Source organism: Manis pentadactyla, chromosome 10 (assembly GCF_030020395.1).
Source record: "Manis pentadactyla isolate mManPen7 chromosome 10, mManPen7.hap1, whole genome shotgun sequence".
NCBI classification, from domain to species: Eukaryota; Metazoa; Chordata; class Mammalia; order Pholidota; family Manidae; genus Manis; species Manis pentadactyla.
The window spans coordinates 87,182,425-87,208,316 of NC_080028.1; the positions used below are offsets into that span (position 1 = coordinate 87,182,425).

At 40.2% G+C, this 25,892-nt stretch overlaps 1 protein-coding gene across 5 annotated transcripts in view; it reads left to right on the top strand.

Annotated features, from left to right (window-relative positions):
• The first annotated feature begins 854 nt into the window (after positions 1–854).
• The window catches only part of TPST1 (tyrosylprotein sulfotransferase 1), a 591,927-nt gene continuing 566,889 nt past the window's right edge, over positions 855–25,892 (top strand). For 3 of the 5 annotated variants that reach the window (XM_036907915.2, XM_036907916.2, XM_036907914.2), the window contains exon 1: positions 858–1,109. The gene's annotated coding sequence lies outside the window, so the exon portion shown is untranslated. Of the gene's footprint in view, positions 1,110–25,892 lie in introns of all 5 variants that reach the window. The other 2 variants (XM_057487200.1, XM_036907919.2) reach the window with 2 other exon arrangements.

Consider the following 25,892-nt stretch of genomic DNA (forward strand, 5'->3'; position numbering starts at 1 on the left):
CTGTAAAATTTCTGTGTGGACCTCACTCCACCTTCACAGCATTTCTCTAAGGTGTATAGTCTATGTAGTTCTGTAAATAACAAAACCCATTCCAAGATGGTAAACAGGAATTTTGAATACAGCTGTTGAGAGTTCTGGGCCCATGCTTTTTCCAATCGATGTTCACAGAATTGAAATAATTGGCTCGACAGGTGTGTAAGGAAGGAATTTAAAAACCTGAGCGTCTTTCAGGTGTGGCATTTCCGTGCCCTCTCCAGAGCCTCCTTCCCTCTTTGCCCTTTCTCCTTTCCTAGTTCTCAGTTCTTTCTCTCAAGCATCAGTTCCTTGCTCCTGTGGTCGGGACAGAATCTCCTGTCACTCATTTACACTTCTGCGTGGAATGAAATATTATACGAATTTAATATTTGCGAGTTATCTTCAATGAGAGAAAAGCTCCTCCGCCAGCAGTCAGCACCGGGCACAGAGGTGGTATTGGAGGCGGTGGACAAGGTGAAAGAGGATTTCTTGGAAAAGCTCGTTTTCTGGTCCTGTCCTAGAGCTTCACGGCCGACCGCTACCCGCTGGGGTCGACCCCAGCGCTTGGCTACCCTCCACCTACGTCACGCGCACCACCCCGTTGGCTACAACTTGCTCAGGAAGGTGACGGCCTGGGAGCCCCAGCGGGGAGCGCGCATACGCAGGAACGCGGGGCCGCCCACCCGGCTGCGACGTCAGACCCATCCGGTGCCTCAGCGCCCGCCAAACCAGGCGCAATTCCGAGACCCGCCTCTCTCGGTGGCAGCCGGCGGAACTCACGAATCAGAGTGGTCGACACATCGCCGGGGCCGGGCGCCCAGCAGCCAATCGTCTCACCCGTGTGATCTCGCGCCCGCGCGGAAGGCTGGCTGCAGGCGCTAAGGCGGCGTCGCCGGGAGTCACTGCTGAGGTGGCCGCGCGCGCCGGTCGCGTTGGTGCTGTTCCGCGGCTCTGTGCCGGGCTGGCAGCAGCTGGACTCTGGTGGGGAGCACGGGCTCCCGGGACTGGCGAATGGTCCCAACCTAGGGCGGTGGGAGAGACATCTGAGCCCAGGATGCTGGGGAGACGGCTCGGCGGCTCCTCACTCATCCCAGGTAAGGGGGACGCCGCTCTCGCTGCAGCTCGGCTGGCCTCCAGCTGCCGCCCACCTGGCTCCGAGCTCCGGTCGGCTCTGCCGTGGCAGACCTTGGCCGCGCGTCGCCTCCTGCCCGCACATTAACGTGTCGGTCCCGAGCAGATGTCCAGCCCTGCCTCCCTAGCGCGGCGCCCGGTGTCCCGGCCGCCTGGCCCCTGCACCCTCACCCCTTCTCCCAGCGCCCGCGTTTCCCGGCCGCGGGCTTCCTCATCGCCCGGCTAGTAGTGCCCGCCGATGTGGGCCTCCCGCCCGTCTCCTCCCTTCCTCATCCTCCCCTCCCTCTTGGGGTGATGGCACCGTTTCTCGGTTCCCGCAGTCCTTCGGGGCACCTTCCGGGGATGAGACGCCTATCCGGCCAGGATCGGACTTTTGCCCTCACCTCTACTCGGCCTTCGCTTCTGCAGGCTCATCCCCACCCTGCCCCTTAAGCAGCGTTCTCTACATTTCAGTCGCGCCCTCCTCCCCATGTGCCCCGGGATTTTGCTCTTTTGCTCCCAGATGCCTTCCTTTCACAGCTTAACCTCTTTTCCCCTCATTTTCATCAACCACTGTTGCTAGCACTTCTTTTCATTACACCTAAACCTTCAGACAATCGAATACTCTCCTGAATGTCAAATCTAGTTTTAACATCTTAATTCATCTTTAAATAAGCCGTATCCATAACTTATAAAGTGCCTTGCCCAGAGTCTGGCACACATTAGACCTGGCACATGGTGGATGCTCACGTGTGTTAGCCTCTTCCAACTTCCAGACCTATGTACTCTCGAGATGATGGTAGCAAAAGGTCCAGTATCCAGAGGAATTTGACCCAATACCTGAAGAGTGAGTGGTATGGGAGGTGGCAGGACAAATTCGTGAACTCCAAGTGTGATAAAGAGATTAAATTGTAAATTATTTACTCATTGCATTTATTCAGAAGAAACCAAATTATGTTCTCTGTTTGTGTCATATGTTGCTTTTATGTTAACTGACTTTGTAAAGGATTCTTAGCACGCTTTGCAATGTAATTACCTCCTTATCCCCTCTCCCCGTGCTGTAATGGTGTTTACTGAACCTTTCTTTTTTAGGGAAGAAAGAGCCCTACCTTCTAGCTGAAATAGCATTGTACCTAAGAAGTATTTCGCTTGTTTTTATCTCAGCTGGATAGTCTAGTCCTGCAGTGAATTTTCATCCTTTAAAAGCCTGGAGGAATCAGGTTTAGATTTCTTGGAATCAACTGCTGAAGAGAGAAAAAATGCTTAGTCGTGAAAGTTTTTCTTTCTCTCCTCTAAGAGTGCAAGAATAATTATCCCCTGCATCCCCAAACACACACTTTTTCTGGCTGTTGGAGGAAATAGCTACAGTCAATATTTTAAAAGAGTTAAATAAATTTGACTTTTAAAAATTATAAAACCAGTGTCCTGGCCTCAAGTCATTCTTACCACTTTTGCCCTGATGGTCTCCAAGGCTGTATGAATCAAACAGTTGACTTTTTCTGCTCCTGGAATCTCCAGAGCAGGCTGGAGAAAATCATGTAATGGAGGTGCTGGTATTGTTTTAAACTTTACTCTTACTGCCTGCAGATGCTTTGACTTACTCCCTAGGTTTCTCTTTTGTACTAAAACCTAAGTGGCTGTTTGTACATTTTTGCCATTCTCAGAGTCTAACTCTTTGTCCTACTCTTGACTTCTCCATTGCTTATTTTACTTCCTACTTCACAGAAGATATCAGTGGGCATCAGCCGACAACTCAAGGGTCTGTCATTTTTCTGTGTGCCTGTATTCTTCTGATTTCTGATCTCCTTTCCTCTTCTCAGAGGAAGTGGGGCCCTCTTTTCTAAAGCTAACATCTTTCATCTCCCTGAATGTTCTTTTTTTTTTTCTCTCAGCCTGCATACATGCTCAGGTTTCCATCCGGAACAAAACCAAAAACCTTACCTTGGTACTTCCCTCTTTTTTTCCCTCAGATTTACGTGGTAATACTTAGGGTTTCATTTTTTGTTCTTTTCTCTGTTCTCTAAATTTCCTTGTGTAATTACACTTCCTTTCTTGGCTTCAAATAGCATGCGTATTTTCGGTTTTCAAAGATGTGTATTCAGTTGGACTTCAGGTGTTCTTTTTTTCATCTGTCTGTTGGAGAATTATACTTGGATACTTGGTACTTCAAACTTGCACATATACAAACACTTCTTTTCCTATTTTAAGGTCTTTACCCTAGAAACCTTAGAATCCTCTTCTCTCCTCACATTAAGTCCATATATAATCACATAGATCTGATTGTGCCTACCTGAAATCTTTTTCTTTCTCTCCTTATTGCCAAAAGTTTGGTTAAGGCCTGGGTGATGTTTTTCCTGAACAGAGTCTGTCATTTTCAATCCAGGCACTACTTTAAAATCATCTGGGGAGTTTTTAAATGGTAAAGATGAAGGGTTCAAGGCACCTGCAGAGATTCTGATTGTAGGTCTGGTGTGGGGCCAGACCTTGTCATTTAAAAAAATGCTTCCTATGTGATGCTAATAGGCAGCTAGGGCTGATAGCTGAAAGAAGGAGTAATGGAAACCCTGAGGAACTCTAGTATTTAATTCACCCTTAAAAAATCAGGATAAATGTTTTGTTGGCACATTAGCTACTTACTTGCAGGTACTTTGTACACCTACCTATTAAAGTACTTAACACATTTTAAAGAAGTTATTTGTCATGGGCCTATTGTTCTCATGCCTAGAAGTTCCTTGAGGTCTGGGAGGTAAACTATTTCTTAATACAGTATTCACAACACTTTGGACATCCAACTGTGTGGGTTTTCTCCTCACATTAAGCAATTCAACAGTCTGGACACCAAGTGGGTATCCTACAATTTAACCCAGGTTATGCCACTGACTACCTGGGGTTAGTGCAGACAACACACATTAAGAACTCACTGCTGCAAGACTGCCCTGCACTTCAGATGCCTGACAGAAGTCCCAGCTTGTGACCTGTATTTCTGACCAACTGGCTATATTTTGGGACTTCCCACAACTTCCTCAGGTAAATAATTTGCTAGAATGGCTTCTAGAATTCAGGAAAGTTCTTTACTTGCCATCATCTGTTTATTATAAAAGGTATGATTCAGGAACAGCCAAATGGAAGAGAAAAGCACAGGGCAAGGTATGTGGGAAAGGGCATGGAGCTTCCATGCCTTCTTTAGGGGTGTCATCCTCCCAGCATCTGGATGTGTCCACCACCTGGAAGCTCTCCAAAACCCTGTAGTTAGGGTTTTTATGGAGGCTTCATTCACTCTGTAGGCATAATTATTAAATCAACTGCTGCTGATTGCCTCAGTCTACCATCCTTTCCCCTTCCCTGCAGTCAGGGGTTGGTTCCTCTGGCAACCAGCCCCTATTCTACCAGATAGGTTTGAAAGGGGCTTATTATGAATAATAAAATATGCTCATCTCACCCCTGTGAAGAAATTCCAAGGGTTGCAGGAGCTCTTTGCTAGGAACCAGGGGTGAAGACCTAATACATATTCTGTTCTGTAATAATTCTTACATCACAATACCTTATTTATCTTTTCATCACTGCCTTGCACAGTATTTGGTATGTTTTCAAAACTGATAAAAATTGGTTGAATGAATCAGTTGGTAAATAATGTAAAACAGATCTTGAATTCAGTTTTGCAAGCTGACCAGCTGTTTCTTTCTTGGCTGTTTAACAGGTCACTAGTCATACTCACACATTCATTCTTTTTTTTAAAAACATACACACTTTTTACAAGTTCGAGTGGATTAAATATCATTTGCTCTTATGATTTGGCTTTTAAGATGGTTAAGTTGTGACAGTATTATAGAGGGTTTGTTCAGGTTTTCTTTTTAGCAGATATTATTTCAGATGGTTGAGGCACATCTATCTTGTATCTTTTTTAAACAAATATTTCTTATTTTGGGTGCAAAAGCTTTGGAATTTTTAACTAGAACAAAAACTGTCAGATTGATAAAAGATATTGAACTCGGGCAGAACTGTTTCTTTTTAACTAGGAGAGTTGAGGTAGGGAATATGCATTAAGCCATCTACCTATGTACTATCTCATTGGCATTGGTGATGACAAGGGAGGAAACCTATAATTTTCAAACATTTAATTCCTGTTATAGGGAAAACCTGTAATTGCTCATTTAATGATACCAGCATATTTTGTAATTCTTCAGAGCTAAGATATAAACTGTGGAAGTCATCTTCTTTTGTTCTTTAGTTTTCTTAAGATTTTGTCAGCTATTTCTCTTTATAGAATTTGTGGTTGACAGTTCTTTACATTGACCATTTGAAAAATGTCCCACTTCACACCTCCATGATTTCAGACAACTCCTATCTCCTGCATTGTTCAAGGGTCAACTGCATTCTATTTTATAGATATACCACATTTTATTTATCCCTTAAGCAGTTGATGGGTGTTTGGATTTTTTCCACTTCTTGGCTGTTATGAAATCTTGGCTCTCATTGAAATTCATGTTTCCCTGTAGGTAATGTATCCTTTCTCCTAGGCTGCTTTTTTTTTTTTGTAGATAATTATTTTTTATTGAAGGGTAGTAGTTTCAGGTGTACAACACAGTGATTCAACATTTATATACATGATAATTCTAGGTACCAGCTATCACCATACCAAGTTGTTACCATATTTTGACTATATTCCTTATGCTATACATTACATCCCGGTTACTTATTTATTTTATAATTGGAAGTGTGTACTTTTTTGTTGTTGTTGTTGTGAGGGCATCTCTCATATTTATTGATCAAATGGTTGTTAACAACAATAAAATTCTGTATAGGGGAGTCAGTGCTCAATGCACAATCATTAATCCACCCCAAGCCTAATTTTCGTCAGTCTCCAATCTTCTGAGGCATAACGAACAAGTTCTTACATGGAGAACAAATTCTTACATAGTGAATAAGTTACATGGTGAACAGTACAAGGGCAGTCATCACAGAAACTTTTGGTTTTGCTCATGCATTATGAACTATAAACAGTCAGTTCAAATATGAATACTCATTTGATTTTTATACTTGATTTATATGTGAATACCACATTTCTCTATTATTATTATTTTTAATAAAATGCTGAAGTGGTAGGTAGATACAAGATAAAGGTAGAAAACATAGTTTAGTGTTGTAAGAGAGCAAATGTAGATGATCAGGTGTGTGCCTGTAGACTATGTGTTAATCCAAGCTAGACAAGGGCAATAAAACATCCACGTATGCAGAAGATTTCTCTCAGAACAGGGGGAGTGAGGTTCTAAGCCTCACCTCTGTTGATCCCCAATTTCTCACCTGATGACCCCCCTGCGACTGTGCCTGTCTTAGGTTGTTCCTCCCTCTCCTAGTCTGCTTTAAAGGTATTTTTCTTTGTTTTTAGTTTTTGGAAGTTGAATTGATATGTCTTGGCATTAATTTCTTTGGGTTTATCCTTTTTGGAGTTATGTTAGCTTCTTGAACTGTAAGTTAATGTCTTTTGCCAAATTGGGATGTTTTCAACCATTTCTTAGAGTAAGTTTTCAGTACCACTCTCTTTTTCCTTTTTTCTGTGACTCTGATGATACAAATATAATAAGCTCTTTTGTTATTGTCCCACAGGTGAGGCATTATTCTATTTTTTTCTTCCCTGTGTTCAGATTGAGTAGTTTCTACTGTTCTATTTCCAGTTTCAGGTTCACTCACTCTTTCTTCAGTCATACTCGTTCTGTAGTTGAGCCCATCTAGTGAGTTTTTGTTTTGGTCATTTTATTTTTCAGTTCTATAATTTCCTTTATTTTTCCTAAATTTTCTATATCTTTGGTTAGTTTTCTATTTTTTTCTTTGTTTCAAGATGATATCTCATTTCTTATCAAGGCATGATGGCTGCTTTAAAATTTTTGTCAGATAATTCCAATATCTAATTCATCTTGGTGTTAGCATATATTAATTGTCTTTATTCATTCAAGTTGTGATTTTCCTGGTTCTTAGTATGATGAGTGACTTGATTGTATCCTAGACATTTTTGATATTTTGTTAGGAAAGCCCAGATCCTATTTCAATACTCATTTTAGTAGGGAGTCACCCTAAAAGGTTTAATTCCCGGTGTGTAGGTATCCAGCCTCCTTTTTTTTTTTTGGATAATAGCTTTATAGAGTTATAAGTTACATATCATACATTCACCCATTTAAGGTGTAAAATTTTTTAGTATATTTACAAAGTTGTGCATTTATTATTACAGTCAATTTTAGAACCTTTTCAGTATCTCAGGAAGAAACTGCACACTCCTTCCTGTTTCCCCCAACTGTCTTGTCATGCCCTCCACCCTAGACAATAGATTAGTACTTCTTTATCAGTCTCTATAGATTTGCTTATTCTGGACATTTTCATAGAAATGTAATCATACAATATGTAGTCCTTTGTTACTTAGCATACATAATGTTTTCAAGGTTCTTCCATGTTGTAGAATACATCAGTATTTTGTTTCTTTTTATTACTGATAATACAATTGACCCTTGAACAACACAGATTTGAACTTTGTGGAACCACTTCCCCTTCTTTTATTTTCAGTAAATGTACAGTATCTGTAATCTAATGTAAGATTCCATGGGTGATGTGGTCGATAGAAATGGAAAAGGAAAAGTGTACATAGTGGCCTATACAGGGATCAAACCCACTACCTTGGTGTTATCAGCACCACTCTGTGACCAACTGATGTAACTGGCCATATCTGGATAGAGAGAAATGCTGGGATCTGAGAGGAGCAGAGGAGCTGAGGCCCAGGTCAGCCAACTCAGACGAAGGAATTGGGAAACTTTTACCTCTTCCAAGTGCACCCCTCCTAGCCTGGGCCTGATCAACCTGCAAGCAAGTGTTAACCCTCGCAGGGACTAGTGAGCAGTAATTCATTCCTGTTTGCTTTCTTTTCTCTCTTGGACTCTACAACCCTTCCATTTCTTTTCTACCATTTGTTGCATCTGAATTAACCCATTTTATATGCAGTAGGCCATTAAACATGGATTTTCAACTAGTGCCCCAACCCTTACATTGTTCCAGGGTCAACTGTGTTCTCTTTTATGTATATACCACATTTTATTTATCCCTTAATTAGTTGTTTGGTGTTTGGATTGTTTCCAGTTTGGGGCTGTTACGAATAATGCTGCTATGAACATTGTGGACATGTTTTTGTTTCTCTTGGGTATATAGCAAGGACTGGAAGTGCTGGGTTGTAGGGTAACTCTGGAACTCAGTGGCTGTTCCGTTTCACATTTCTACCAGCAATGAATGAGGATTCCAATTTCTCCACATCCTTGTCATTACTTGCCTTTATGTGACTTCTTTATTTTATGGGGGTGAAGTAATATCTCATTGTGATTTTGATTGCATTTCTCTAATGGCTAAGCACATCTTTTCATGTGCTTTTTGGCTATTTTTTTATCTGGGAGAAATCTCTATGCCTTTGCCCATTTTATAATTGAGTCATTTGTCTTGTTGAGTTGTGAGATTTCTTTATATATTGTGCATATTTAGATCATTAGCAGATACATGATTTGCAAAGATAAATCTTTCATTCTGTGATTTCTCACTTTCTTGGTAGTGTCCTTTGAAGCACAAAGATTTTTAAAATTTTGCTGAAGTCCAACTTACGTATTTTTCTTTTGTTGCTTCTGGTTTAGGTTTCATATTTAAGAAACTTGCCTAATCCAAGGTCATGAAGACTTAGTCCTATGTTTTCATCCAAGAGTGTTATAGTTTCAGCTTCTAGTCTTTGATCCATTTTTGTGAATTTTGTTTGTGGTGTGAGATAGGGGTCCAACTTCATTTTTTTGCTTATACATATTCAGTTGTTTCAGCACCTGTGTTGATAAAATGATTCTTTCCCCCTCTGAATTGGTATCTTGTCCAGTTACAGTTTTGATAGGGATGGTATTGAACTTGTAAGATCAATTTGGGGAATAACTGCTGTCTTAACGTATTAATCTTCCAGTGCATGAATATGAGATGTCTTTTCATTTATTTAAATCTTGAATTTCTTTCTAAAATGTATTCTAGTTTTCAGTGTACAAATCTTTCAGTTATTTTTTGGGAAGGTGTTAAACTTATTCCTTAATATTTTATTCTTTTGGTGTTACTGTAAATTGAATTGTTTTCAATTTTGTTTTTGGATTGTTATTGCTAATATACTGAAACACAGTTGAATTCTGTATGTTGGTCTTGTATCTTGCAACTATACCAAACTCATTGAATAGTTCTGATAGTTTTTTAGTGATATATTAGGATTTTATGTGTACATATCATCTCCAAAGGGAGATAGTCTTTCTTCTTCCTTCTCTGGATGTCTTTTAATTGATTTTTCTTGCCTAACTGCTCTGGATAAAACCTCCTGTATAATACTGAATAAAAGTGGCAAGAATAGATATCCTGAGTTGTTCCTGATCTTAGGAGGAACCATTAAGTGTGAAGCCAGCTGTGGGTTTCCTTAGATGTCCTTTTTCGGGTTGATGATGTTCTCTTCTATACCTGGTTTATTCATTGTGTTTATCATGAAAGGGTGTTGGATTTTGTTAAGTGTTTTTTTTGATGCCTATTCAGATAGTCATGTTGTTTTTGTCATTTATTCTATTAATATGGTATATGACATTAGTTGATTTTCATATGTTGAAACAACCTTGCATGCCTGGGCTAAACCACCCTTGGTGATCCTTTATAGATTTTGTTGGATTTTGTTGAGGATTGTGGCATTTATATAATAAATATGTGTAGTTTTCTTGTAGTGTTTGCCTAGTTTTGGAATCAGAGAAGACTGGCCTCATAGAATGAGTTGGGAATTGTTCCTATCTCTTCTGTATTTTGGAATAATTTGTTAAGGATTAGATTTAGACAGGTTGTTGATTTGAGATCTTTTTACTTTTTAAAAATTTAAACATTTTTATTTTGTAATTGAAATATAATTGACATATAACATTGTGTAAGTTTTAAAGTTTGCAGTATGTTGATTGGAGATCTTTTTTTAATATAGATGTTTACAGCTATAAATTTCCCTCTTGGCATGGCTCATGCTACTTTTGCTATATTTCATATATTTTGTGTTTTTATCTCAATGTATTTTCTAACTTCCCTTGTGATTTCTTCTTTGTCTCATTGGTTATTTAGGAGAATGGTGTTTAATTTTCACATATTTGTGAATTTTCCAAACTTTTTCCTGGTATGTTTTCTAATTTCATTCCATTGTGGTTGGAAAACAACATCTATTTTTTATGACAATCCTTTAAATTATTGAGACTTATTTTATGTCCTGTCCTATAGAGTGTTCCATGTGCACTGGCAAACAGTATATACTCTGCTGTTTTTGCCTGGACTGTTTTGTATGTTTGCTGGGTCTAGTTCTTTTGTAGTAACACTCAAGTCTTCTTTTTCTTTGTTGATATTTTGTCTGGTAGTTTTACCCATTATTCAAAAGTAGAGTATTGAAGTATCCAACAATTATTGCTGAATTGTCTATTTCTCTCTTCAATTCTGTCAATTTTTGCTTGTTGTATTTGGAGGCTCTCTTGTTGGGTGTGTATATGTTTATAATTGTTATATTCTCTTGATGGACTTGCCTTCTTAATAATTATAAAAAGCCCTATGTCTTTAATTTTATGTTAAAGTGCATTGTATGTGATATTAGTATAGGTACACGAGGCTCTTCATTACTGTTTATGTGGTATCTTTTTCTTTCCTTTTGCTTTCAGCCCATTTGGTCTTTGAGTCTGAACTGTGTCTTGTAGAAAGCATATATTTGGATGATTTGTTCTTTTTTTTTGGGGGGGGTGCTTTTTGTTTTGTTTTTTTCTACCAACTCTTGCCTCTTGAATGCTTAATCCATTTAAATTAATGTAATTATTGGTACATTAAGATATGTATTTACCACTTTCTGTTTGTTGTCTATATGTCTTACATCTTCTTAATTTCTCCTTTCCTCCATTACTGCCTTCCTTTTTATTGTTTTCCAGTATATATGTTAATTAATTATTTCTTTCATAATTTTTCTTTGCTTTCTTGGTGATTACAATTAATATCTTAAAATAATCTATTTTGGATTAATAGGAACTTAATTTCAGTAGTATCCAAAAATGTTGCTTTGATAAGACTTCTGTTCATTTTCTCCTCTTCTGTGCTCTTATTGTCATTCATTGTTGAAATTACATATTTTACATTAAAACCCAACAAGTTTTATAATTATTACTTTATGCTGTCTTTTAATTCAGATAGGTAAAGAAAAGAGTTACAAAACACTGTTTTTTGTATTTGTCTGTAATTATCTTTATTGGTACTTACTTTTTTTAATGTGGATTTGAGTTACTAATTAGTGTTTTTTCATTTCAGCATTATTTCTTGTACAGCAGCTCTTAGAGTGATAAATTCTCCCACCTTTGTTGACTGGGACATCTTAATTTCTCCATCATTTTTGAAGGACAGTTTTGCTGGATATAGAATTTTTGACTGCTAGTCCTTTTCTTTTAACACTGTGAATATTGTATCCTGCTGCCTCTGGCCTCTTGGTTTTTGGTGAGAAGTCAGCTGTTTATCATATTAAGGATTTTATATGTTGTAAGTTGCTTTTCTCTTGATGCCTTCAAGACCCTCTGTATTTTTGGCTTTTGGCCATTGATTACAATGTATCTAAGGTGCACATTTCTTTGAGTTTTGCCTACTTGGTATTTATTTAGTTCCTTGGATGTTTAGATTAATGCTTTTCATTTAATTTAGGATTTTTCTGCCATTTATTTATACGTTCCATCTCCCCCCCACTTCTATCTCCTTCTGGGACTTCTGTTATGCATATTTTAGTTGCTTGTTACCCCATATCAAGTTTATTTTTCTTCATTCTTTTTTCTTACTGTTCTTCAGAGTAGAAAATTGATCTGTCTTTAAGTTTGCTGATTCTTCGGCTAGCTGAACTCTGCTGTTGACCCTCTTTAATGAATTTTTCATTTTAGTTATTGTACTTATCAACTATGGAACTCATTAATTTTTCCTTTAAAAATTTTTTTAAATCTCTACTGATATTTCTTATTTGGTGAGAAATCATTCTCATTATTTCCTTTAATTATTTACACATGGTCTCCTTTCGTTCTTTGAACATATCTACAGTCTCTGATTTAAAGTCTTCATCTGGTAAGTCCAACATCTGGGCTTCCTCAGGGTTAGTTTCTAATGACTGCCTTTTTTCCCTGGTGTATGAGCTATACTTTCTTGTTTCTTTGTGTATTTCATCTTTTTTTGTTGAAAAAATGGACATTTAAATAATACAGTGTGGCTACTGTGGAAATCAAACCTCTCCCAGGGTTTGTTGTTACTGCTGTTTGTTTTGTTACTTTTGGGGATGAATTCTGTGAAATCTGTATTCTTTGTCCTGGGTAACTACTGAAGCCTCTGCTTGGTTAATTAGCAGTTAAGTAATGATTGGTTAGATTTTCTTAAATGTGGTGAACCCGTAAGTCTCCCAGCCTTTGCTGAGGGGTTCTGTGTGTTTGTGTTGTGTGTACACTGTGCCTTACTTTGTACTTATTGCCATTGCAGGCTTTAGATTCGTGGTTTCCAAAGGTTCAAGGCTAGCTTCTTTAGTATCTTACTGCCTAACTTAGCTTGCTTATTGAGCTGTTATATACACTGTCTGGAGATTCTTTTCTTCTCTCCCTTCTTATTCCTCCTCCTCCATTCTTTATATGTTGGGTGTTTTATTCTGTGCTCTTTCGTATTTCCTTTAACTGCTTTTAGTGGGTAGTTGATTTTATTTTTTGCCTTTAGTTAGTATTTGGTTGGTCTGCTTTCTTTGCTGTGATTTTATTTTCTCTGGAGACATCTGTTTAGTCGTAGGAGTGCTCCCGTCTAGAATAGTCCCTCTAGAATACCCTGTAGAGGTGGTTTGTGGGAGGCAAATTCCCTCAACTTTTGCTTGTCTGGGAATTGTTTAATCCCTCCTTCATATTTAAATGATAATCATGCTGGATACACTATCCTTGGTTCAAGGCCTTTCTGTTTCATTGCATTAAATATATCATGCCATTCTCTTCTGGCCTGTAAGGTTTCTGTTGAGAAGTCTGATGATAGCCTGATGGGTTTTCCTTTATAGGTGAACTTTTTCTCTCTCGCTGCCTTTAAAACTCTGTCCTTGTCCTTGATCTTTGCCATTTTAATTATTATGTGTCTTGGTGTTGTCCTCCTTGGGTCCTTTCTGTTGGGAGTTCTGTGTATTTCCGTGGTCTGTTCGATTATTTCCTCCCCCAGTTTGGGGAAGTTTTCAGCAATTATTTCTTCAAAGACACTTTCTATCCCTTTTTCTCTGTCTTCTTCTTCTGGTACCCCTATAATACGGATATTGTTCCTTTGGGATTGGTCACACAGTTCTCTTAATATTGTTTCATTCCTGGAGATCCTTTTATCTCTCTCTATGTCCACTTCTATGCGTTCCTGTTCTCTGGTTTCTATTCCATCAATGGCCTCTTGCATCTTATCCATTCTGCTCATAAATCTTTCCAGAGTTTGTTTCACTTCTGTAATCTCCTTCCGGACATCTGTAATCTCCCTCTGGACGTCTGTAATCTCCCTCTGGACTTCATCCCTTAGCTCTTGTATATTTCTCTGCATCTCCATCAGCATGTTTGTGATTTTTATTTTGAATTCTTTTTCAGGAAGACTGGTTAGGTTTGTCTCCTCAGGTGTTGTCTCTGTTATCTTTGTCTGCCTCAAATTTTGCCTTTTCATGGCAATAAAGATAGTTTGCAGAGCTAGCACGAGTGATGGCTGGAAGAACTTCCCTTCTTGTTGGTTTGTGGCCTTCCTCTCCTGGGAGAACAGCGACCTCTAGTGGCTTCTGCTGGGCAGCTGCATGCAGACGGGGCTTCTGATTCTTGCCTGGCCGCTATGGAGTTTATCTCTGCTGTTGCTGTGGGCGTGGCCTGCCTCTGGCTGCTACTCCGTTATGGTGGAGCCGCATTGGAGGGGGAATGGAGTCTCCAGGGTTTAGTGCAGTTGGTGCTGGCAGCAGGATATTTTTTTGGTGGCCAAACCTTGGCTTCAGTGATTCCTCCTTGTTTTCTACTTGCAGTTGTATAGGGGAGGCAGGAACATGCTCAGTGCTCCTTTTCAGTGTTTCTCATTCAAATGCTGTAGCACTGTGCATAAGTAGACTGACCATCCCCATAGACTGTTGGTGTCTGATTTCATTCCAGATTTTAACAAACCATTGTACCATGCCTGCCATGGTAGGATTGTATGGCACATGAAACTTCCATTTGATTCCTAACTGTTGCACCTATTCTTGTAGTGCATGTCCAGTAAAGTATGTGACTTGATCACTCTCAATTACCTGTGGTTGGCCATAGGCTGCAAAGGGACACTCCAGGCCTTTTTCGGTCATCCTTTGGTCTGCAGAACGTGTAGGAAAAGCAACCAGAAGTCCAGTGGCTGTGTCCACACAAGTCATAGTCTATTGGTACCCTTCTGACATGGGCAGAGGTCCAGTATAGTCTATCTGCCACCTGATGAGGGTTGTCGGCCGCTTAGCTGTAGTTCTCTGTTGCTGTGGAACTTGGTGTAAGTTCCATTTAGAGCATATGATGCACTCCTGCCAGGCTCTGCTGACTTCTTCAAAGGTCAGAGGTGAGCCCCACCAACAGGCTACAGCCCACATTGTCTTTTGCCCCTCATGCAACAAACAATAATGTAACCATTGGGCCACATCAGAGGCAGACTTTCCTTTTTAACCAATACACCTGGGCCAATTAATCTGCATCATTCATCATTTACCTGAGGATGCCAGTAGCAAGTAGCCTGTCACATGATATACTGTAACTGTTTTAGTCTGACCATAGGCCCATAAGTCTTGCCACATTTCTTGTCCCCTAAGGGGTCAGTGACCAACCAGACAGTTGGCATGGTACCATGTCAGTAGCCACAGAGTCAAGCCTCGATAGATGGTCCAGCTGTCAATGCAGACAACTACTGGGAGGGCCCCTTGCTGATCACAAGCCACAAAACCCCAACTCTGCCCATTGACTCCTCTTCCCCTCACCATCTTCCATCCATACTGTCTCAGTATTAGGATGGAAAGCTATGGCCCTCACTTTTGGGGGCTATCCACGACTGGAGCCGTCTGTGTACCATGCATCTTTGGGTATAGGGACTCTTCCCTTCTGCTAAGGACTGATTAGTAGCAGAGCTACTAATGGTTCTAAAGTAAATTCTTCCTGCTTTTCACTAGTGTATGTCACTGGCCCCAGTAAGTGTTGGAGTTCTTCACTCAAGGGCCTAGCAGAGAGGATACTCTGCTGCTGTAGGTACGTACCCCACTTGGCCAGTGTAGGTTTCTGTGCCACACCACTCTGTGGCTTTTGGGTCCAGTCTTGTACCTGCCCTGCGATGAGATAGAAGGTTGTTATGGTTATTACCTTTATTGGGGCCATTTCAGTGATGGGTTCTGTAGCCAACAAGATGTGATACACGGCAGCCAATTGTTTTTCTATTAAGGTGTGTTGTACCTCTGCTCCTTTCCAGAGTTATAACCAGAATCCAATGGATTGGTGAGTTTGTTCAAGCTGTGCCAGAGACCAGAACTGACTTCAGTCACATGAACATCCAGCTCACAGGGCCTTGATGGGTCTACCCACTCAAGGCCTACATGGTCTTGACTGCTCATTTTGCTGTAGTAAAGGCAGATGCACATGTCTCATCCCAGTCCTACCTTTCGCCCTTTTGTACCAAATGGTTTAAGGGCTTCAGAATTTGTGCCAACTGCGGGATAAACACTCTGCAGACTAAAAGATCCAAAAACTCTTGTAACAATGCCACAGTTGTAGGGATAGGAAAGGCCTGGACTTTATCTGTGATTGCTTCTGGTATAACTTTAGTCTTACCTGACCAGACAGCCCCCAAGAATTTGACTGACAAACCAGGCCCCTGAACCTTGGTGCTGTTCACAGCCCATCCTTTCTCCAATAGGTGTTTCAGCAGTCTAGGTGCTGCATGTTCTGAATCTGAAAGAGAATCAGATGTGAGCATGATATCATAAATATAGTGGTATAGCTGTACTGTTGGCGGTTTCTCCCATGTAGCCAAGTCCTGGGCTACAAGTCCATGACAGATGGTGGTGCTGTGGAGGTATCCCTGTGGAAGGGCAATGAAAGTCCATTGCCATTCTTCCCATGTGAAGGCAAACTGTTACTGACTTTCCTATTCTATGTCAATGGAAAAGAAGGCATTAGCAAGAGCTACAACATAATGATAAGTTCCCAGTTCGTAATTGAGGATATCTGTAAGTTCTGCAGTAGTGGGGATGGCAGCATGCATGGGGGTATGACTATTCAGGTCTCTGTAATCCATGGTATTATGCCAGGAGTTGTTCAGCATTTTTACTGGACACACTGGGGAATTGAAAGGACTATGGGTGGGCTTTATAATACTCACCTTTTCCAGCCCCTGAAGGGTGTCTCCAATTTCTTTGTGCTCTCCAGGCAATTTGTATTGTTTGGTATTAGTCACTTACCAAGCACAGGAAAAGTTATGGGTGGGTGCTTAGCATGGCCCTTCAGAACTGCCATCACCACATGTATCCTCAGTCTGAAATCACCTGCAGTGGTCTGCAACTACAGGCCCTGCAGGATATGTATCCCCAAAATATATTCGGGGATGGTAGAGATATACACAGACACCCTATTCGCAAAAGGATTTGGGCCTATTTCACTCTGATAGCCCTAGCCCCATATCCATCTATAACAGTGGGCATCCCAGAAAACCTCTCAGGATTGCCATAAATCAGTGAACATTCAGCCTCTGTGTCTGCCAGAGCCAGGACACATTGTATGTTCACTGGGAACCAGTGGATAGATGTTTCAATATGTGGCCTCTGGTCCCACTGGTTCCTCAGGGCAAGTACCTTGACTTTCCCTTCAGTTAAACCGTGTCCCCCAGTCATTTTCCTGTGTGAGTTCAGGCGAGGTTGGCTTATTCTCCAGCAGGAAGTCTTGCAAGCACACAGGCCGCACTTGTGGCTCTGTTTCTGGCCGCTGCCTCTTTGTTCTCAGTGGCTGGAACTGTTCCTCCAGTATCGGTTTTTGCCACACCTCCAGTAAGACTCTATATGACTTCCTATCTAATTTCCTTCTATCTCCTCTTGCCTGTATTAGTTCAGCCCACATCTGGGTCCTCGTAACCTTCACAGGGCCCTTTAAATTCTTCTTCTGAATAGCAGACCTTATTTCTTTCTGTGTTCTCATTGCTTCAGCCTCTCCCAGGTCTGCTACTATATGGGTAACCTCACTTATGGGCTTCCATAAGTGAGGGGCAAGAATGGCCACTAAAGACCCAAAGAGGGATGTGGGAGCCATTTGAAGCACATCATGTCTCATCCCTGCAATAAAAGGCTCCTCATCTGGGCCATAATTCTCTGGGCTATAGATGGTATTTTTCTTGCCTAGCTCCTGTAACGCCTTTTGGAGCTCAGCATATGTCTCTGGCATCTAGCAGGGGAGGATGGTAAATCACCCCGATTAGGCCATGCAGCATGAAGTGCAGCCATAAGCCAATTGAGGAGTGATTTCCTGGGGTCTGATGTGCATTTTGTAACTGCTGCCTCAAGGCAGGATGAACTGTCAGGGAAGCTAGCTTTCCCATCTCTGATCCAGACAGAACAATTCCATCCACTGCTAAATCCCAAAGACTCAGGAGCCAAGCTGATATTTACTCTGAGGGCTTCTGACAAAACCAGGAGTCCAAATCCACCAGCTCAGCCTGAGTGTAACGGCGGAGCATAGAGTCGTTCACGACCGGGGGAGGGAGATGCACCTGTCTCAGAGGACCCCTTGGTTGCTGTGTCTTTATTTTCTTTACAAACACTGGGCGTGCTTTCAGTAGAGGAGGGGTCAGTGCCTCCAGCACCACTCCTTTGTCTTTCCCCAGCTTCTCTGCTTCTGGGGCTGATGGCACCTTTCCCTCCATTCCCCCAAGTGCCTCCGCTGCTACACCCTTTACCTTTTCTACAGTGCCTCACAGCAATGCTAGTTCAGTCTTCAACAGCTCTCTTACCTTCACCTCAGTACCTTGCAGCTGGCATTCTCGTGCTGCCTCTTTGTGTGCTTCCCTCAGGAGTATGTCCTATTCCTCCATGGCCTTTGCCTCCTTCAGAGCACCTGGCAGCACTGCTGTCTCATTCTGTAAAGAATCTTTTATATCCTCCACTGAACCTTGCAGCTCATATTCTCACACTGCCTCTCCATGTGCTTTTTGCAGGGGACCGTCCTTCTCCTTCATGGCCTTTACATCTTCCACAGTACCTCACAGCAACACTATCTCATTTTTTAACAAATCTCATACTTCCTCCACAGCACCTTGCAGCCAGCATTCTTGTGCTACCTCCTTTCTTATCAGTACCATTTCATTCTTCAGTGAATCCACAGCAGTTCACATCTCATGTTCTCATGCTGCCATTTTTTGTGTCTCTTTCAAAAGGAGCACATTCTTCACTTCTGTAGACTTTTTCAATACTGTGAGAAACAGCCAACCCACAGTTCCTGCTGCCTCATGGGCACTGTGTTTCTCAAAGGATCTCATTATACCAAAGGCCACATCTACTGCCTCAGGTGTCACCTCCACCTGCCTCCAGTCCTGGCGTGGGGCCCAGCCTTCTAGGAGGCAAGCCACCTCAGACCATATATCGACTGATATGGGGGACACTCAACTGTCTCCCCATTCACAGGAACAGCCTGCTGAAGCACCCCTCCCATAGGGCACCCTGTTCTGTTCCTCAGCCAATAATGAATCCTGCCAGTGTTGCCATTTGTCTTGCCAACGGGTTTCAGCCCCAGGCAAGTTCACTATGGATTCAGTGAGAAGCAAGGAATGACAATGGAACACTATTGGGGTAAAACGGTTTATTACCCAGCTTGTCCTCCCAGTGATAGGTTGAGCATTAGAATTATGCCTGCATCCAACAGTCTGCAGGTCTATAATCCTCCTTCATCTCTGCCTCCACCCAGAGCAGTGGGTAGAGCTCTTTATATAGTGACTGAGCCAATAATAGTTTATTGCCCTTGAGTGCATCGTAGCAGCAGGTCAGTTACATCATCAAGTAGTTTATGTTCAGGTGATGATCCTGGTCATAGAAACTTCAGTTTTCCCCACAGCAGTTAAAATATTTTTATTAATATCTTAATGTCTATGTGGTTCTTTTACTGAAGCCTTGGAAAAACTATTTTTTGTAGTTTTCCCTGCTATGAATTTTGTAGATTTAATTTTTAAAAATACTATTGCAATAGTGATTGGGGTTTCAAAATTTTTTCATGGAGTCCAGATTACTTTGTTTTTGTTTATTTGTAGTTTGTGTTTCATTTTTGTCATTTTTGAACATTTGCTTTGTTTCAGATGACTCTACAGGTATTTTAAGGAGATTCAAGAGAGAAGATTTCATTGGGTGCTTATTCATATGTAGAGTCCTTAATATTTTTTCTGATATTCATGCACCCACTGCATGGGTAACGAATAGTTTTAGTTTGTGCTTTAAAGGAACTTGTAATCTAGTTGGGTAAACTAATCACAATACTGTGCATGAATATGCAGGCCAACTTGTTTTTACCAAGTGCTTGAGGTTATGGAAGAGGGAACAACTGATTTGGGGGGGAGGGGAGTTGGCAAGGAGCACTGGGGAGGTGTGTATGAAAGGGAGAAAGGTGCGTTGACATAGGAGGCAGCAATATGAGCAGAGGCCCGGTGTGGATGCACTTGGTGTGGATTGGGAGTGGTGCTGGAGGGGGCAGGCTGCACGGGAGGAGTGCTAACAGGTGAAGTTGGAGGATGAGGAGGAGCCCACATGTGAAGGGTGCCACAGGTTCCTGTTCCTTAAAAGTCCTTTCATGTGTTACCCACGTGACTGTCACAGCCGCACTGGGAAAGGGCTTGCAGGTGTTTTTCAATTTCTCTATAGTCTTTATTTCATAATTTCACTCTATGTGTGAAAAAGAGTTTGATTATCATTATCTTTATTTATGAATGAGGGAACTAAGCAGTGATTTATCTAGTTCCATATAGCTAAGTAAAAACAAATTTCAGGCTAGAGCCCAGGTCTTCTGACTTAAGTACACTAGGCTTCTTTTACAAAAATTCAGAAGGAAAAGTAACTCTTCCTATTGCAGTTTCTTTTAATTCTAAAAGTTTGGTAGAAAAATTGCATGATTGAATTACTGAATGAGAGATATAATTTGGGCACATTTGCTTTTCTTTGTGTTTCCTTTCATGGGAGGTTTAAGCAGACAATGAACATGAGTGAAGACTCTAGAAGAGGAATGGTTAGCCTGTAATAACCCTCTGATTTATAGATCTGAGAAGATTAGAACCTGGTAACTTAAACTTTTTATTTTATTTCATTTTAACTATATAAAAAATTTTAAACTTACACAACAGTAGAGGGAAAATATATTGAACTCCCAAATACCCACCACTCAGCTTCAACAGTTATTAACACATAGCCATCTAATTTCATATAGAACCTCTTTCCTCCCACACATCTCCCCTCAGATATTTTTGAAACAGTTCTCAGGTATCATTTCATTTAACTTGAACTATTAAAAGTGTTATGTTTGAATTTAACTTGTTAACTTGTGTTCTTGTGTATTGTCTTGCCAATGGGTTTCAGTCCTGGGCAAGTTCGCTATGGATTCAGTGTGACCAAAGAAAATGAGAGCAAAACGTTCTTGGGGTGAAAGGGTTAACCCAACTTTATTTCCAGGTGGCAGGTCAGTCACTAAAATCCCGTTCACTCATAGCAACTCTGCATGCAGCAAGCTGGTCTCTGCCTCTGGGCCCCTCTGTCCGCACAGCCGTCCCTCACAGCCGTCCCCTGGGCCTTCTGCACAGCCGTCCCCTGGGCCTCTCTGCACAGCTGTCCCGCACAGCTGGCCTCTGGGCCTCTGTCCTCGGTGCTGCCACCACTCCAGCCTCTGCTCTGCTCTCCTGCAGCCTTGCAGCCCCGCCACCGTGTTGTGCCCAGAGCACTGGGCAGAGCTCTTTATATAGAGTCAACAGCCATGTATTGCTCACAGGTGTTCAGTGAGCTAGTCAAACAGGGCCAGGTGAGAATCGCGGCCACAGGAACTCTCATTTTATCCATACTATATTTGTGTGCTACGTGTTAGGTCCAGTTCCTAGTATTTGACCAGCTCTTTTCCCTCTTGGCCATGGGGTTTATTGAAACCAGAATCCCAGTACACTGTTCCTTTAAGAAGATGGATCCCAGCAGACTCCCAAAGATTGTCAGCTGTGTATGCCATGTTCTTCTTGCCATTTGTGCTTTGTTGTCAGTGATTCTAGAGCTACTAGAAAAAGTATTCCCGTGTTGGTGCTATGACCATGAGCTGACACAAGAAAGGGTCTGTGTACAGTGGGTTATATGAACTTAATGCTGAATGGCAAAGCTGTCATTCAAATTAACCCTGGACACATCTTAATTGACAAGTTCAAGCATGTGATACAATTCCTTTTGCTAAAAAACTAGCAGTGAATAGAGAAACCACCTATAGACGGGACTTTAGACAATAAGCAAAGTGGCATGGGCTGCTGCTGTTTACCATATTGATTGGCATCATAAATAGGCACAGGAAGCAAGGAGGAAATTATTAAAAAAGAAAGAACCTTTTTAGGTTACTGCTGCATTCCTGTATTTTATTTTTTGCTGGGACATTTAGCCAGCATCTCTTTGGACCTAACACTTGACCACTTTCCTTATTATAAAAGCAGGGTCTTTTGAATGTGCTCATGAATATGTGCCTGGGCCTATGTGTACACACTGAGTCTTGGGCAGGGCCTTGCTGACTACCAACCTACATACCCCTACTTTTGTTGACTGATGTGGTTTTTTATTAGAAAGCTTTATAGAATTTGCAAAGATGTAAATGTGGAAGTATAATGTCAGTACTCTCTTCTCTAGAGCATTATTTATGGAGTCTTTGACATGCTGGGGAAAAGCATTCCTATTAAAAGTGATTTTCAGATATGTTTGTTGCAGTGGTTCAATGCTTTTTCTTTCTCCCGGTGATAAAATATGAGACTGAACTTTCTAGTGTTCCCTTTTAGCTCAGCCTCAGCTCTGTAGAATTCCCAGTTGAGAAAATATTAATACTGCTTGTCTGAAAATGCAGTGAAATGGCATTTAAGTTAGTTAATGGAACAGAGTTTTTGTGTGTTTGTGTGTGTGTAGGTGCGCATGTGTGTGTGCCCATGTGCCAGTGGTTGAATATATAATGAATAATGGTCAGACCAACTTCTACTGTACTTTCTTAAATTACAGGACTACTTTTTCCAAGAATATGAGAAGATTCAGTATCAAGGTGTGGGTAGAGACCTCAAGCTCCACAGCATCTTCTCGAGGAATGTATTTCCCAATTTGGTTGGTTTACTGATGCTTATTGAAGGGTCAGTGTACACTGTGATCTTAGGCTCAGTTGAGCATGCTGTGGTAGGTGATGGGACATAGAGTCTCTGATCTTCAGGAGCTTCAAATTTTGGAGTAAGTAAATAAAATATACATGATAAAATGAAAAGCACCTTTGAAGAATAGGTAAGATTTAGAGAGCTAGTGAAGAGAATGTTACTTGGACCTCAGTTTGTATAACTAAAAAATGAGAGCATTCGACCAAATCATCTTAAGGCCCATTTTAGTGCTGATGCTCTATGATTCTGTGATTCTCCAAGGTAAGAAGCTCCTAAAGAGAGAAAAGTAGGCTTCATAAGCTTAGTGAAAAGTAATGAGAATCCTTTAGACAATCAGCAAAGAGGCATGGGCTGTTGCTATAAATAGGAAACCAAAATCCCCTTTGTTTCCTTTTTAGTATCCCTTACAAAGCCTTTGACTGTCTTACTTGCTTTCCAACATCTTGAAGGAGATATAGAACATACTTTTCCCCCCCAGTGTGTTGGGGTAGACAGTGTTTAGTTTAAAATACAAAAGAAATAAAACCGAGAAAAAACACCCAAAATGGTGTTAATTGGCACAACTATCAAGTATGCTTGGAATTACGGCAAGATTTTCTTTTCCCTTAAATTAAATTATCCTTTAGTAAAGAAGTAGTTGCCTTCATTTGGATCCTTATGAAACCTCTGATGTTAAGAGGTGCCTTCTCAATTACTTTACTTTGAACAACAAACTACTGTTTTGGGCGTGATGGTTTATTAGCCTGACCTCAATCACTGTTATTTTGATGCCTATAGAGATTTCTTGACAGAATCAGTAGGAAAAAAAATTTAACATAGCTTCAGTGTTGGATGTCTTAAGCCTTTTAAGACCATTTTAAAAAACAATACCAGATCCTTTCAGTAAAGTATTATGCAGCATTAAAATGATTTACAAGTACATTTCTGAATAAGAACATGTATTAATGTATTTCCAGTTTTTGTCTTTTTATGTATTTTCCTGGGAATTGGGTATTTTAATGGGAAGTTGTTATCATATACTATTAGTTGCTGCTATAGTAGCATAGAGGTCTGTCATATATTAACTTTTGATTGGTAAATATTTTGTACCTGCTATGTGCTTGGGAAGATTTCAGAGAGGTAGTATCTTGTTTTTCTGCAACTGAATTTTAAGTTGTTGCTCAGGTAATTTTTGAAGGAAGTTGAGTTATTTGCTATCTATTGAATTCTGACATGTATCAGAAGTTGGCAAATTAAATGTAATTTAAAATGTATATAGTACTAAAGTTCATCAAAAAGCTTTGCCATTTCAGGGTGATTTATTAATGATTACTGTTCTTCTCTCATGCAACATGCATTATGTAACCCCCAAAGAAATGGAATGTACTAGAGGAATCATTCCTGTATAACTATCTAAAATGAAACCATTATTAGATTTAATTGCATCCCTAAGAGCTCTTCTCTTGCTTCACTAAGTGAGTTTTATTTGCTTTGTTCAGATGTAAAGGAATTTTTATTTCATTTAAGTGTTCATAAAATGGAAAATATGAGGCCATTTTTCTAGTATCATTTCTCTGCTCTTAGTAAAACATGTTATTAATGTATGCCTGTCAACACTGAATCTATCACCACTAAATGATGTTTGATCAGAAACATTAATTGGAAGATTTAGAATCATAAACTCTCCTATTCTTGGTCTTTTCCTATATTAGCCTTCCTCTCCCTTCATACTTCACATCAGATTTCTCTTAATTAAAAAAAAAATTGTTTAAAAACTTTTATACAGTTAAATTGAGTTGGGGAGGGGGGCACAGTTCTTTAAATTTCAGTACATATATTGAATCATGTACCAACTACCATCACCAGGATATAGAACACTTCCATCATCTCATAAAACCCTGCTGTGTTGTATCTTACATAGTTACCTTCCTCTGGTATCCACTGATCTGTAGTTCATCTTTTCAAGAGTATTTCGTGAATAGAATTATTTTGAGATTGGCTTCTTTAACTCAGCATTAATGCCTTTGAGATTCATCCAAGTTGTTGCATGTATCACGAGTTTGTGCCTTTTTATTATTGCTGGTTAGTATTCCAGAATGGATGTACCATAGTTTATCCAGACTTACCTGATGAAAGACATTTGTTTTGTTTTTAGTTTTGGTGATTAAGAATAAGCTGCTGTAGACATTCATGTCTAGATTTTATGTGAATATATGTTTCATTTCTCAAGAATAAATGGTCAAGAGTAAAATTTTTGGGTTGTATGGCAAGTATATGTTTATGTTTATTAGAATCTACCAAGCTCTTCTTCAGACGGGATGTGTTATTGTGCATTCCCAGCAATGTGTCAGGATCCAGTTGCTCTCCATCTTCATCAGCACTTGATATTGACAGTACTTTTTATTTTAGCCATTCATATATAGTGGTTCTGTGAAAAAACAGTATTATTGAGTTGTAATCCATGTACTATAAGGTTTCCCACAATTTCGTTTTAGAACATTTTCACCACTACAAAGAGAAACCACATAGTCGTCATTTCCAACTTCCCTCCTTCAGCACAAGGCAAAAACTAATTTTTCTATCTATGGATCTGCCACTTCTGGACATTTATATGGAATCATACAGTATGTGATCTTTTATGAGTAGCTTCAATTAATGAGCTTAATGTTTTCAAGGTGCATTCATTTTGTAGCATGTAGTAGTACTTTATTCCTTTTATGGCTGAATAATACTCCATTGTATAAATATACCACATTTTATCATTTATCAGTTGATGAACATTTGGGTTGTTGCCAGTTTTTGGCTTGAATAATGATGCTGTGAACATTTGTGTACAAGTTTTTATGTGGACACAAATTTTCAATTCTCTTGGGTGAAATTACTGGATTATGTGTAACTATGGTTAACCTTTTGAGGAACTACCATACTGTTTCTAAAATGGCTGGACCATTTTATAATCCCATCCACCTGTGGAATAAGAGGGTTCCAATTTCTATACATCTTTAGCAGCACTTGTTATTATCTGCTTTTGATTGTAGCCATCCGCTGGTTGTGAAGTGATACCTCATTGTCATTTTGATTTGCATTTTCCTCGAGACTGATGATGTTAAGCATCTTTTCATGTGCTTATTGACCATTTGTACATCTTCTTTGGAGGAATGTCTATTCAGATTCTTTGCCCATTCTTTAATTGAATTATTTGTCTTTATTGTTGAACTGAACAGTTCTTTATATATTCTAGACAGAAATCCCTTATTAGATATATGATTTGTAAACATTTTCTCCCACTTTTTGTTCTTCCTTTCACTTTTATTATGGTGTCCTATGAAGAACAAGTGTTTTTA